The sequence below is a fragment of the Talpa occidentalis genome, unplaced genomic scaffold, assembly GCF_014898055.3.
Source record: "Talpa occidentalis isolate TD23 unplaced genomic scaffold, MPIMG_talOcc4v2.1 talOcc4.12, whole genome shotgun sequence".
Taxonomy (NCBI): Eukaryota; Metazoa; Chordata; class Mammalia; order Eulipotyphla; family Talpidae; genus Talpa; species Talpa occidentalis.
In genome coordinates, this window is record NW_023601212.1 from 4,070,560 (window position 1) to 4,084,951 (window position 14,392).

General features: G+C 43.4%; 1 pseudogene; it reads right to left on the reverse strand.

Annotated features, from left to right (window-relative positions):
- Positions 1 to 7,694: 7,694 nt before the first annotated feature.
- On the reverse strand, positions 7,695 to 8,626 carry LOC129145435 (olfactory receptor 7A5-like; annotated as a pseudogene).
- Positions 8,627 to 14,392: the final 5,766 nt, after the last annotated feature.

Consider the following 14,392-nt stretch of genomic DNA (forward strand, 5'->3'; position numbering starts at 1 on the left):
TAATGTGCTTCACTTTACCTGTCATAAGGGGTTATTTCCCTTATTTTGCCACACACACACACACTCTCTCTCTCTCTTCTGATCCGCTATTTGGCATCTTGTCCTGTGCATTAAGGCTGAGGTGAGAATTGGAAATCAAATCACTACGGACAACAAAAATAGGAAGTGGTTTCCTTTGCAAAGAATCAGCTCTCCAGAAATGTATTAAGGAAAGTTGATATTTTCCTCTGCATTTTAAGACACTGGATGCCTAAAAACTAAGAACTTTGGCCTGTATCCTTATTTATTCATATTTATTTGTAACTGAGGGAGTTGGGGTACCCTCACCAGGAATTGCCACCATAGTGCACCCACACCCACTCACTCATTCCACCACCTCAGACCATTGTGCTTCCTTCCTGCCTTGTTCTTCCCTTCCCCCGGCTTCCCCCCTTGGTGTCTCAGCTCTGTAGTCAGCCATAAGGCTTAGATTCCCAGCTTGTCTTAAACTGTTAGTTACTTTATATTCCACGTATCAGTCACACCATCTGATATTTATCTCTCTCATGACTTATTTCCCCTAGCATTATGATTTCAAGCTCCATCCATGTTGCCACAAGTGGCATAGCTAATCTTTTTTGATTGCTGAGTAGTATCCACGGCGTGTATATACTACATCTTCTTGATCTGCTCATGTGTTAGGATGTTTCTGCTATAATATGTAGTGCTGCCATAAACATGGGAGAGCAAGTTTTCTTTCAAATTATTTTTTTGAATATTTAAGACGAATGCCTGAGAGTAATTAATGGATCAAGGTGGCAGACCCAGGTTTACTGTTTGAGACACGTCCTCACTGCTCTCTGTGAGGGCTGGACCAGGCTGCACTCCCACCTGCAGCGAGTGTGGCCCACTGCCCTGCCTCTGAACAGCATCTGTCAGGTCAGTTCCTTTGTACCATCGGCTTCTTGGTGGGCCCCAGTTACCCTCAACTCTGACTGGAGTAAGCTTTTTGGGAGATAAATGAATAGATGAATGAATACAATAGTGTTTAATAGCACAAGCGTGCTATTTATTGAGAAGTTTGGTGATGTTTCTCCTAAATATGGGTTTTCCAGAGGAGACACCTAGATGGTCAGCAAGCAATGAGGAGGTGCGCAGGATCACTAACCAGGGAAATGCAAATCCAAACCAGGAGCTGTCACCTCACAGCTGCTGACAGAGCTCCCAGGGAGATGACCAAAGTGGGAGTGGGTTGCAGAGAACCCTAGATGCTGTCATGGGCTAATATACTGCTGCAGCCACAGTGAATAAGCAAACAGAGGCACCTCAAAATCAGAAAATACACTCCCCCGTGATCTGTTCATACAAAGGCAATGAAAACAGGACATCGAGCCCCTGCTCCCACTTATTGAGCCAACAGTTAGGAGAAAACCTGAGTCTATCAGTGGATGAATAAAGAAAATAATGTGTACATGTATAGATATAAAAGTATATTCACAATACATGTATACAGTTGCTCTTAATTGTCCAATGAATATACATGGATTATCTAAAACATATAATGTGTAATACACGCACAGGATAGTGTGTTGTTATAATAAATTTTATAGTAAAATATCAAATAATATCCAGTCAAGAGAAGGAAGGACACCCTGCCCTTTGTGACAACAGAGCACCTAAGAATGTTGTGCCACGTGACACAAGTCAGAGAACTACAAATCCTGGACATGACATCTGTGTGTGGTCCTAAAACAGACTTAAATAGCTTCCATGGACCAGGGTGGGGAATTTAGAAGAGGTTGTGTCAGGACACAAACTTGAAACTGGTTGATGAATAAGGTTCTGTAATCTACCCCATTGTGACAGAGTCAACAGTATTTTCTTACCACATTCAAAGTTATTGGGAGATTATTTCTTAATAATTGTGTGACAAAAATAAATGCTAATTGTGTGTATAGATGGAAGTGTCAGCTAGTGCTCCAGGGGTCATCATATTGCAATATATAAATATATGAAATCAACATGTTTTTCTCCAACTTTCACACTATTTCAATTCAATTAAATCTCAATGAAAATACAACAAATGGAATCACAAAACGGAGGAGACATAGTAATGAGGGAGAGCAGATGTGACGTGAACACAATGTGTGTAATTTATTGTTACCACTAAGAATGCAAGATAAAGCCAATGTTTCAGTACATGGTGGGACACAATAAATCGATTGAGGCCCACGCAAAATGGAAATATTTTAAACATTTTTCCCACAAGCCTGTGTATATGTGGGAGGATTAAGTGCAAACACTTATTTTGAAAAACTCCAATTCTGTCTGAATATTTGAATCACAAACCAGAATAAAAATGCAGGCCCTACGTAAATAAATTGTAGGAATGAGCATAATTTGTCATTGAAAAAGCAAAATTATAACAAGGAAAACTATGCAGATTTGCCAGGAATAGAGTGGTTGCAGTGTAAAGCTCCTTAGTCTCCCCCAACTGATATTGAACAAAAAGTATTTCTTCTGTGAGCACCTAATATAGTGGACGCACTACACACTGTTCCTCTCCTCAGCTGCTCTGTGAGGTCATCTGCCTCTATTAGATGGATATTTCTAATACAGATCACCTGCTCACACACCCCATCCTGAAACTGAGCCCCTCGCTTCAGGGCTGACCCCATCGCATTTAATACTTTATTTTCCTGCTGCCTTAACTCCAGACCATCTTGGCTGGTCCTAACGTTGCTGGAACCATTTACGCCCCCAACACTCCCCCTTCAGTCTCATCCTAACAGATTTTCCTTCCTGTCTCTTCACTGTCGGCACCATCTCTGTATTGTTGAGAGCAGTGGACAGTTTTGAGTCACAAATTAAGTAAATTAATTATATATTGACAAGGGAACCTCTTGTCCCTGGGCCTGGTTTGATCTCTGTGACCTGAGGCAGAACTTCTCAGTTTGCATTTTCTCTGGATCTGTCCCAAGTGCCTGCTGGGCTCTGAGACTCACCTGGGTGGGGGCTGTGAGGGGGGCTTCTCCATGTAGCCGTCTGAGTCCCTCCTGAACGCTTGAGGATGGATCTGGGCTGTGTCCCAGACAGGATCTCAGGAGGGCGCCAAGGGCTGGTCCCTGGGCAGAGGTCGGGCTCCACAGACAGGAATCATGTCCTCTCCGGTCCCGGGTTGGACAGTCTGAGGGACCGAGGGAGACAGGGTATTTACCGCCCTCCACGCGGTCTCATTAGCCACCCCTCACTCTCCTGCCCCAAGCTCTGAGCTCATGAGTTCCCTGTGGACACTGCACTGGACAGAGGAAAGTTTCTTAATGATTCTCCATTCCCAAGAGAGTACATCAGATGTCAAGTGCATCCAGTTGTCGTTACTCCTTTTGCATGAACTCCTGCACCTTCCAGAGATGTCGCCACCCAGAACTCTATTGTCACTCTGTGTTCAGTTTTCTAAATGTGTGTCCCCAGGAACCATCTTGACTTGTTGTCCTGAATCATCAAGGCACAAATGTGTTGGGGGCATAGACACCCCCTATATGTCCAATAATGCTATTCCTCTCTGACAGCAGATAACCGAGTTCCTCTATATAAAACCTTAGACACCACACTCCTTGTGTTCATGCCACTCTTGCAAAAGTAAATAGGAACCTCTTTTTTTTTTTATTTTATTGTGATGTGATTGCAGCAGCCTTATGTTTCAAACCCCAGAAGGAAACGACTGTGTTCCTAACTAGCTAAATATGCAGGGCCAGAGAGTAAACATTTCTGTAACTACCACACTCACTCTGAAGCCCGTGCACCTCCTCAGCCCCCCAAGAACTTAGCAGCACAGGGAAGGGCTAATAACCTGCACCGCTGCCAGATCGGGGGCATGTCCAACAGAAGTCCTCTCCTGTCACGGGCATCACCGTCCTCTCAGGTCACCATTTTCATCCCCAGCTGCAGTTTTGAGTTGCCTGAGCAACCTCTAAATCATGCCCGTATTTCGCAGCCAATGCAGGGTCCATGACAGCCCCGAGGAGGCAGGAGGAGGCACGACAAGGATGTCCAAGTGAGGGTCTCCGATTGGTTTCTAGCAGCCAGAGAAGGGCTTGTAGTGACCTGTGACACACTCGTCTCAGTTCTGAAAGTTCTTTTTTAGGAGAAAATCAACTTTCCTGAACTTTCCTGTCTTTAATGTCCACTGTGTGGCCACACAACTCAACAGGGATGTTCTCACACCCGTACCAGTTCTATGCAAGTTAGACACATTCTGGGAAATAACTGAGTGTTACATCAGGAAAACTAATGGCCCTCCGGGCTTGGAGTAACAGCCTCTCTCCGTCCACCAGATGTCCCCTAACCAGCTGGGCACCTCATGTTGCACTTGACACGTCTCTGTGGGTGTGGAACAGGAGAGGAAGAAAATCAAAAGCCCAGTTACTTTGTATTTATTTTTCAGAATGATGATGTACAGATATAACCTTCCCTTACATACGCAGTCTTAGTGTTGCAGTGCTGTTTTCTTTTACTGTACGGAGCATTTTGGCTGATACAGTCCCAAGTATTTATATTCTCCTTTGTTTCCCTTGCTGCTGGAGATGAATCCACAAACACATCTGAAATTTTTATTGCAGAGTGTTTCCCCAAGTTTTCTCACATGTGTTACAGTTTTGAGTCGTTTGAGTCATTTTGAATTGATTTTTCTGTGTTTTGAGAGAGAGTCATCTAGTTTCACTCTTCTGCGTGTGTGTCCAGTTTTCCCAATACCATTTATTGAAGAGGCTCCTTGCTCTGGTGTATGTTCTTGGCTCAAATTTGTAGAGTAACTGTTCCTGTAAGTCTGGTTTATTTCTGGGGTCTTGATTCTATCCCCACCATTGGTCTCTGTGTCTGTTATAGTTTCTGACCATTTTATTTATCCAGTATTGTTTTAATTATCATAACTTTATAGTATAGTTTGCAGTCTGTGATTGTAGTAGAGACATTTGATCTTTTTTTGTCAGAGTTGCTTTGCTATCCAGGGTCTTTTGTGGTTATATATAAAGTTCTGTAATGTATGTTTTATTTCTTAAAATGTGCCATTGAAAAATTCAGGTGAATGTGTTGACTCTGTAGACTGCTTTGTGGAGGATGTTCATTGTGGCCACATTGATTCTTCCAATCCTTTCACAAGAAATAACTTTCCATTTCTTTGTGTCATTTTTATGTCTTTGTCAGAGTCTTATAGTTTTCTTAATTCAGGCCCTTCACATCCTTTGTTAAGTTTACTAACTAGGTATTTAACTTTTATTTGTTTGGTGTGGTTGTAAATTGGATCATTTTCTAACTTTTTCATCCTCTAACTATTGTATATATATATAGGAAGGCCGCTGATATGTTTGTGTTTATGTCCTGCTGCATTAACTGAATGGGCTTATTGTTTTGGTGAGAGCCGACATCCACGTATCCTGAAAACCCTAAACACTGGACAGCAGTGGAACTCATCCTAAAATAATAAACACTATTTACAGGCATTTATTTCTGAAAATATCCATCTGAATATTGGTTTGTTATTCCCACAATATTATATGCAGGAAAACAGACTTAAGGCCATCATTTTAAAACATAATTTAGGAAAGCAGTTGAATCTTGCTAATCTCCCGTGTATTATGTATGAAGGGACCCCTGCCGCATGTATGCTAAATTTCTTATTGCTACTCTAAATCAGTAATTTTGCCTTATATGTTAAAATGCATCATAGCTTCATTATTCACTTTGAAATGTAAATTAATTGTAATACAAAGCTGTTAATTAAAGGAGACACTCCCATTAAATTCTTTCCATGTCTTTTGAGTTCAGTTTTTAATTGTTAAATTGAAGTAATGTTGCATTATAACCTTATATATATTTCTGGTATACATGATTATTAATCCACATGAGTATATGCAACATTTAGTTCACTGCTAAAAGTTCAAATTTATCTTTCATGATACCATTGTCCTCTGTTTCTGATTTAACCACCTCCCTTCCCCAATCTTTTGGTTAGCCACTAATATTTCTAATACAGTCCAAAAGTATACTTTGTTTTATGGACATGCTCTGTTCATTTTTTTTCTTTATCACATTTGAGTGAAATCATATGGTATTTGACTTTCTCTGCTTGGCTTATTTCAGTAAGGATAATTCTGTTGTTTCCTTCTGTTGTTACAAATGTTAAATTTCATCTTTTAATATCCAAATAGTATTCCATTATCTACATATACCACTTCTTTTTGTCCAGTTGTTGATCACTTGGATGGATTCTACCTCTTTGCTATTGTAAATACCATTGCAGTGAACACAGTTGACACACACCACTTGGAATTAGTGTTTATGGGTGTATTTTCCAGCTGAATACTCACAATGAGACAATTGGATCACAGGGAACTTATATTCTTAAATTTTGAGGGATTTCCATACTGCTTCCAAAACAGATGCACCAGTTTCCCTTCCACCAACATGACATAAGTGTTTCCTCTTCCGGCGGGGACCCCTGTGAGCTCAGTGACCAGCACAGAACAGAAAATCTCCAGCCTCTACCAGAGTGAGGAGATCAGAGTTTTCAGCGGAGGCCCAGATGGCTTCATAAGGATCCAGAGCAGAGCAAAGGACAGTGGGGCAGAGAACACAACACTCCTTATAAAGTTTGAAGCAGACTTGCAGCATTTGCAACCCAGGTGTCAGTGGACAGCAGGGCTGGTGGCTGTGGTGGTCATTGCCTGTGGTCACTGCCTGTGCCAAGCTGTGCAATGGGCACACAGCCCATGAAGGTCCCCCGTTCATATCCAGGCCAGCTGAGTCCAAGATGGAACCCTGTGGACTAGACCCAGCTCCAGTCACCAGGAGACTCAATCCGTGGCAGGAGCAAGCAGAGGGAGGTGGGGAGGGAGGTGAGGACAACTGAAGATAAATTGGCGCTTCTGTGGAGAGAGAGGGGAGGAGGTGGAGGTGACAGAGTTCACGTCTCAACAAACTGAGACAACATTTAATCCCCAGCCCCACAGCTGCCTCCACCTCAAACCAAGGAAATCTAGAAGAGAAACAATCAAACTACCCACAGCACCCCAGCTGTACACCTGGAAATGAGGTGACATAAATACTTAGAAATCAAGGAACATCTGAGCACAAGAATGAAAAAATAAGTAGCAGAACAGAAGTTCTGGTTCATAAAGACAGGAGAGAGAAGCACAGGAGTTTGGTGAAGTCAATGAAACAATATTAAATACACCAGTGAGTTATGGGAGGTGACTCAGGGCAGACAGGCAACTGCAAGGCAGTAGAGAGAAGATAGAGGAACATGGGAGCGCCTCACCAACGAGATGGACAGTATTAAGAGAACACAAAGAGTCTCTGCATGTTCACAAAGACAAATATAGAAAGTGTTTTAAATAGAATTAAACTGGAAAGCAATATAATTCAGAAATGAGGATCCAAATGCATAAATAACCCAATAAGGAAAACTCAATAGAGAGAAATGAGACACAGACACAGGAAAAATAAGGAAATGCTACCAAAAATCCCAGCCTCGGTGAGAAGTGGACACATAACGACAGTGGATAATCCAGAAGGTGAAGAGAGAAGTAGGGACACTTTTCAAAAAAATCATACCTGAGAATTTTCCAAACTAAAGAGTAAAATAAGCACAAATAACCAGGAAGTACTGTGAGCCCCGCTGCTCCCCCCGACAAGACAATCTGAGGAAGCGGCCCCCGTCACGTTGGGGTTGCTCTGCAGCTGAAGAGCCTCCCCAGGGCCTGCTTTATATCCTTGTTTCTGACACTGTAGATGAAGGGGTTCAGCATGGGGGTGACCACCGTGTGCATCACCGAGACAGTTGCACTGTCCCTGGAGTCGTGGGTAGCAGCAGAGCTGAGGTACACGCCGAGCGCCGTCCCATAGAACAGGGAGACCACGGAGAGGTGAGACCCACAGGTGGAGAAGGCTTTGTACCTGCCGCTCGCTGAGGAGATTTTCAAAACAGAGGACACAATCTTAGAGTAAGAGTAAAGGACGCCACTGAGAGGAATGATCCCCAGAATCCCCGCTGCTAAATATATCACCAGCTCATTGAGGAAGGTGTCAGAACAGGCAAGCTGGATCATCTGGTCCAGGTCACAGAAGAAGTGAGGGATTTCCAGCTGTGAGCAAAAGGACAGTTGCAAAACCATTAAGCTGTGTAATAGAGAATGCAGAAGACTTACCACCCAGGATGCAAGAAGCAGGAGGCCACAGAACTGGGGATTCATGGTGACCATGTAGTGCAGGGGATGGCAGATGGCCACAAACCGGTCATAGGCCATGGCTGTCAGGAGGAAGTTGTCCACTGTTGCAAAGAGTAAGGAGAAAAACATCTGGCTGAGGCAGCCCGCGTAGGTTATGGCTTTGTTCTGTGTCTGGATGTTAGCAGCATCTTGGGGACGGTGGTGGAGGCGAAGCCGATGTCGGCAAAGGACAGGTTGGCGAGGAAGAAGTACATGGGGGTGTGCAGGTGGGGGTCCGTGACGATGGCCAGGATGATGAGGAGATTCCCAGTGACCGTGACCAAGTACATGGCCAAGAATGCCCAGAAGAGGAGGGGCTGCAGCGAGGCCTCTTCTGAGAGCCCCAGGAGGGTGAACGCTGTGGCGTGGGTTTGGTTTCCTGGCGCCAGGTCGCTGGTGAGCCTGGGGATGGAGACAGAAGTGATGTCAACTTCACCACAGCAGAGCAATCAAGGAATGAGCTTATCTACAGTTCCTTGCCAATATTTGTTTTTGCTTGTTTTTTGTTTTTCGTTTTATTGTGCCATTCTCACTGGCTTAAGATGGTATCTCATTGTGGTTTCATTTACATTTCCCTGATTATGAGTGATGTTCAACATTTTTTTCATATGCCTGCTGGCTGTTTGCATTTCCTTTTTGGAAAAGTCTCTTTTTAGCTCTTCTTCCCATTTTTTCTTTGGGTTGTTTACTCTATTTTTGTTCAGTTTCCTCAGCTCTTAGTAGATCCTTGTGATCTGTCCCTTCTCATTAGTACTGTGTGCAAAAATTTTCTCCCTTTGTTTTTGTTAAAGGAACTTTCTTGCACTGCTGGTGGTAGTGCAAAGTGGTCTAACCACTATGGAAAGCTGTGGGGAGGTTCCTCAACCTGCTAAAGACGAAGCTTCCATATGACTCAGCAATTCTACTCCTAGGTATCTACCCAAAGGACACAAAAATATTATTCCAAAGCACCTATGCACCCCTATGTTTATAGCAACACTATTTACAGTATGTAAGCTATGGAAACAACCCAAACTCCCCCAAATTGACAACAACTGGATCAAGAAGATGTCATACATATACACAATGGAATATTACTCAGCAATCAAAAAGATAAACTCATGCCATTTGAAGCAACATGGATGGAGCTGGAAGGGATCATGCTCAGTGAAATAAGCCAGAAAGAAAAAGAAAAATACAGGATGGTCTCACTTACAGGAGGAATGTAGAGGATACAAATAAGGGGATCAGGGACAAAAGTTATAATAAAGTTAAAATCAAAATGAACAAGCAACTATTAGCAGGGATATTCTGCAGGAGGGGAAAAGGTAGTTGGATCAAAACAGGTGGGAAGAGCACAAGGGACTATGATGATGGTGATGGGACACGAGTGAATTGGTGGTGGGAATTTCATGAGGTGTAACTGAGATGAGAAAGCATAAACTGAAAAAAATGATGGACGATGTAAAAATATATAAAAACTAAATAAAAATTTTAAAATATTAAAAAAATGAGTTTGAATGGCATGATTTTATTTTAAATACATTCAGTTAATGTATTTCATCTTATAGAGATAGTGCCTGTTATCTATTCTCTCTTTTTTTTTAAAGATTTTTTTTTTATTTACACAAGAACTTGTGTATAGGCCAGATATATAATATGTAGTGCTGCAATAAATGCGGGATTGCAAGTTTTATTTCAAATTAATTTTTTTTAATTTTGTGGACAGATGCCTAGGAGTGGAATTATTGGGTCATATGGCAGATCCATGTTTATTGCTGGTGCCACAGCAGTCTGTCCCTTTCCTCTGTGTTGTTTAATTCCTGAGACCATCATATCCCACATGCGCTATTTCCTTGTGCTCAACCCTCTCTGTCATAATGAAACATCCAAATGAGCAGGGATGTCAGCTAATTTCCCCACTTTTGTTATTTGATTGTATAGAGACTATGTCAAGGAATTTAATAAATAAAATAAATGAAACAACAGGAAAAGTAAAGTCTGGTTAAAAGTAGTGGGATCAGCATGAATGCATTAAGCACAATGGAGCACAAATCTAAGACCTTGTCAAAGAAGATATAACAAGACTGAATCACATCCACTGGTTCTCTAAAACATAAATTGGCAAAGACTTAAAATGAAAAATAGTAAATCACACTCTTTCCAAGCAGGGAAAAATGCAGATCCAAGATTATTTCTACCTAGATAAACAAAAATGGATTCCAGTATGCTTGAGGGAAATGTCATTTGTCATTTGAATACAGAAGAATGTGATCCAGGAGATGGAAGGTGGGGGCTGTTTTTAGGAACAAATTGTCTGCCCAGTGTCCCTTTTGTCTCTTTTGTACGCAGAAGCTTTTCGGTGTATGTAGCACCACGTGTGGCTTCCTGCTTTTCATGTCACAAGGAAGTCGTTGCCTGTGCGCATACCAGAGAGCACCTAAGTATGTGTTTTCCAGAGGAGACACCTAGATGGGCAGCAAGCACATGAGGGGGTGCTCAGGGTCACTCACCAGGGAAATGCAAATCCGAACCAGGAGCCTCACCTCACAGCTGCTGCCAGAGCCCCAGGGAGATGAGCAAAGGTCAGCAGTGGGAGGGGGGCGCAGAGAGCCCTGGGGCGCTGTTGATGGGCTCATACACCGCTTCAGGCACAGTGGGTAAGAGAACAGAGGTGCTCAAAATAGCAAAGTTAGACTCCCCTGTAATGTGTTCATACATGTACAGGGAAAAGAACACAGGACACTGACAAGCTATCTGCCCCCCCTTGTTTATTGAGCAAAATGTAGAAATAACCTGTAAGTCCATTATGGACAAATAAAGAAAATAAAGTGTACATAGATATAAAATATATATGTGCTGTATTATATGTGTATACAATTGCTCTTACTGTCCAAATGAATATACATGGATTATGCAAAACATAAAATGAGTAACACACACACAGGATATGGTGTTGTTACAATACACATTCTATATAGTAAAATATCACATGATATCCAGTCAAGAGAAAGAAGGCACCACACAGGCACCCAAGACCATTCTGCTACGTGATAGAAGTCGAGGAACTACAGATACTGCTATCACTTCTGGGTGCTGTCCTGAAACAGACTTGAATTGGTGACAGGGACTGGGGTGGGACAGTTGTAAAAAGTTGTTTCAGGACACACATTGGAAGCTGCTGAATGAACAAGGTTCTGCACATCTACTGCATGTGACAGTCAGCAGTGCTTTCCTGCAACCTTCCCAGTTGTGAAGAGATTATTTCTTCATCGTTTTGTGACAAAAATAAATATGAATTGTGTGTATTGAGGGGATGTCAGCTAGTGCTGCAGTGGTCATCATATTGCAATAGATTACTATATCCACTCAACATGTTTGTCTCCAACTTGCACACTGTTTCATGTCAACTAATATCAATGGAAATACAACAGATCACATCACAAAAGTGATGAGACATGGTAATGAAGCAAAACAGATGTGACATGAACACAATGTGTATGAGAGCTTAGCACTACCAAGATTGTAAGAAACGGTTATGTTTAAAATACATCGTGGGACACAAAGGATCGACTGAGGCCCACACACAAATTGAAAACTTTCAAACATTTTGTAAAACAATCTCTGCATATATGGGAGAATTAACTGCCAAGTATTTATTGTGAAAAACTCTCATTCTATTTCAATATTTGAAAGAAAAACCAGGATAAAAGCTCAGGCTGTAAGTAAGTAAACTGTAAGAATGAGAACAATTTATAATTGAAAAAAGCAAAATTCTAACAAGCAAAGCTATGCGGATTTGCCAGTACCAGAGTGGTTGCAGAGTAAAACTCTTTAGTCTCCCCCAACTGACTTTAAAGTATTGCTTCTGTGAGCACCTAACACAGTGGACGCACTACACACTGTTCCTCTCCTCAGCTGCTCTGTGAGGTCATCCACCCCCAATACCCAGGATCTGTCTGACACAGATGCCCTGCTCATCACCCCGCCACCCCATCATTCCCTTCACATTTAATACTTTATTTCCTGCTGCCTCAACTCCTGACCTTCCTGGCTGTGTCCTAATGTTATTGGAAGCCTCCCACTCCTTCTTCAGTCTTATCCAAACAGATTTTGAGTCAGTGAAGCAAGAGAACATGGGAACCTCTTGTCCCTGGGCCTGGTTTGATCTCTGTGATCTGAGGCAGAACTTCTCAGTTTGCTTTTTCCCTGGATCTGTCCCAAGTGCCTGCTGGGCTCTGAGACTCACCTGGGTGGGGGCTGCGAGGGGGGCTTCTCCATGGAGCGTCTGAGTCCCTCCTGGACGCTTGAGGATGGATCTGGGCTGTGTCCCAGACAGGATCTCAGGAGGGCGCCACGGGCTGGTCCCTGGGCAGAGGTCGGGCTCCACAGACAGGAATCATGTCCTCTCCGGTCCCGGGTTGGACAGTCTGAGGGACCAAGGGAGACAGGGTATTTACCGCCCTCCACGCGGTCTCATTAGCCACACCTCACTCTCCTGCTCTAAGCTCTGAGCTCATGAGTTCCCTGTGGACACTGCACTGGACAAAGGGAAGTTTTTTTAATGATTCTCTGATGGCAAGAGACTACATCAGATGTCAAGTGAATCCCATTTTTATTACTCCTTTATCATGAACTCCCCCATCTTCCAGAGCTGCAATCACCTAGCACCTTATTCTCACTCTGTTTTCAAATGTCTGTGCCTGAGGAACCCTGCCTTGATATCCTGGACTATCAAGGCACAAATGTTTTGGGGGTACAGACCCCCTGATATGTGCAATAGTGCTGTAAGGCAGGACAGGGACACTGAGCAGGTTTTCTGACCCAGCAAACTGGATAAAGGAGGAGTCAGAGTCCTCAGTGGATTTTCAGTTTTTTTTATTTAGATTTACTGGGCACACGGCAGGCAGGAGTGCTGGGGACCAGGAGGCTGACAGTTCTCCCAGCCCCCAGCAAGTCCTCACTCTCTGTGCTCTCTGGTGTTCTGTGCTTCTCTCCTCTCGACTTCTCTGCTTCTCTTTCTGCTTCTGCTGGTGTCCCCGTGACGCCGCCCTTATAAACTTAGTCTTAGCCCAGTGAAACCCATATACCTATGCCCACACCCTACTCCAGGTGCCACCATCAGGCACGCACTCAGGACCACAGGGTTCCGTCATCCATCCTAATGGTGGGAGGGCAGAAAGGCCTGACACTTTAACCTTCCCCTACAAGTGCTGTTCCTCACTAATAATGCAGAGAACCAAGCCCTCTATATAAAACTTTAGCTCCCACACTCCTTGTTTTTATGGCACTTTTGCAAAAGCAAATAGGAATTTCTTATTTTGATTTTATTGTGATGTGTCGCAGCAGCCTTATGTTTGAATCTCCAGAAGGAAACGACTGTGTTCCTGACCAGCTAATATGCAGGGCCAAAGAGTGAAGATATTTGTAACAGCCACACTCACTCTGAAACTCCTGCAACTCCTAGGCCCCCTCCCCAAAGACCAGGCACGTGTCCTTAGCAGCACAGGGAAGTGCTAACATGCCACAGGACTGCCAGCACAGGGCAGCTCCCACAAAAGCCCCCAACCCCCCCACACCCTGACACCAGGCATCACTATCCTCTCAAGTCTTGTCCGCATCCAGAGAAGTGGGTGGCTGAGCAACTGTTGTCTCGGGCAACACCACACTGATAAAAATGAAACAGGAGTCGTGGAGCAGCCTCCCTGAACAGAATGCTGCTGAAGAGCGAGATCCTGGCCGTTTGTGCTGTTAGAACAATCACACAGATTCAGCTACGTTGGGTAGGAGGACAGGAGAAAAGAACAGGTGAGAGTAAGGAATGTCACCTAGGGCTTCGGGGGACAAGAGTCTGCTGACCCATAACTCTTATCTGCCTAATGATCAAGTGGTGTTTTTGGATGTATACTCCAGGTAAATACTCAGAAGTGAGACAATTGGAACACATGGAATTTGTATTCTTAAAGGTTTGAGGAATTTCCATACTGTTCCCATATCAGATGCACAAGTTTCCCTTCCACCAACATGACATAAGTGTTTCCTCTTCCGTCCTGGGACCCTGTGACTTTAGTGACGAGCACAGGAAAGGAAATCTCCAGCCTCTACCAGAGTGGGGAGATCAGAGTTTTCAGGAGAGCCCAGATGGCTTCATAATGGATCCCAGAGCAGAA